Source organism: Otolemur garnettii, unplaced genomic scaffold (assembly GCF_000181295.1).
Source record: "Otolemur garnettii isolate 467f Iridium unplaced genomic scaffold, OtoGar3 scaffold00153, whole genome shotgun sequence".
In the NCBI taxonomy this organism is placed as follows: Eukaryota; Metazoa; Chordata; class Mammalia; order Primates; family Galagidae; genus Otolemur; species Otolemur garnettii.
Window position 1 is genome coordinate 2,421,434 of NW_003852548.1, and position 1,067 is coordinate 2,422,500.

General features: G+C 46.4%; 1 non-coding gene across 1 annotated transcript; it reads right to left on the bottom strand.

The window, feature by feature from the left end:
- Positions 1 to 413: 413 nt before the first annotated feature.
- On the bottom strand, positions 414 to 495 carry LOC111728382. Its single transcript, XR_002775695.1, has one exon. It is a non-coding gene; the product is annotated as a small nucleolar RNA SNORD86 (small nucleolar RNA).
- Positions 496 to 1,067: the final 572 nt, after the last annotated feature.

Sequence of the window (1,067 nt, forward strand, 5' to 3'; positions counted from 1 at the left end):
GCAACTGCTTGGCCAATGAAGGTGGAATGGAAGAAGACTGTATATTTAGGTGTGTTACCCCTTGTCTTCAAAAACTTGGTCTTTGGCCTGGCGCAGTGACTCACACCTGTAATCCTAGCACTCTAGGAGGCCGAGGCAGGTGGATCACCTAAGCTCAGGATTTTTAGACCAGCCTGAGCAAGAGCAAGATCCCATCTCTACTCAAAATAGAAAAACTAGCTGGGCATTGTATAGGCGCTTATAGTCCCAGCTACGTGGCAGGCTGAGGCAAGAGGATCTCTTGAGCCCAAGAGTTAGAGGTTGTTGTGATCTATGATGACACAGCACTCTACCCAGGGTGACAGAGACTGTCTCAGAAAAAAACAAAACAAACAACAAAAAAAAAAACCTTGGTCCTTTAGCTGGGCCTTGGATATCATTTAGACACTAGGACTGGCCATTGTCTCTATAGTAGAGGCCTGTATGTGTCAGGTAGCCCATTCATTTTAAAAGATGTGCTATAAATATAATTTTTTTAATGTAATAAGCTGGGTGTGGTGGCACAACCCTATAGTTCCAGCTACTCAGGACTCTGAGGTGGGAGGATCACGTAAGCCCAGGAATTCAAGGTTATAGTGAGCTATGATGATACCACCTCAGCAAAACCCTGTATCCAAAAGGAAAATAAAAAATTTTTTAAATATATAAAGTCTCGGGGCGGCACCTGTGGCTCAAAGGAGTAAAGCACTGGCCCCATATGCTGGAGGTGGTGGGTTCAAGCCCAGCCCCAGCCAAAAACTGCAAAATATATATATATATATATAAAGTCTCTGGGCAGCCCCTGTGGCTCAGTGAGTGGGGCGCTGGCCCCATATATGGCAGGTGGCGGGCTCAAACCCAGCCCCAGCCAAACTGCAACAAAAAAATGGTGGGGCATTGTGGCGGACACCTGTAATCTCAGCTACTCCGGAGGCTGAGGAGGGAGAATCGCCTGAGTCCAGGAGTTGGAGGTTGCTGTGAGCTGTGTGAGCCACAGCATTCTACCCAGGGTGATAAAGTGAGACTCTATCTCAAAAAAAAAAAAAAAA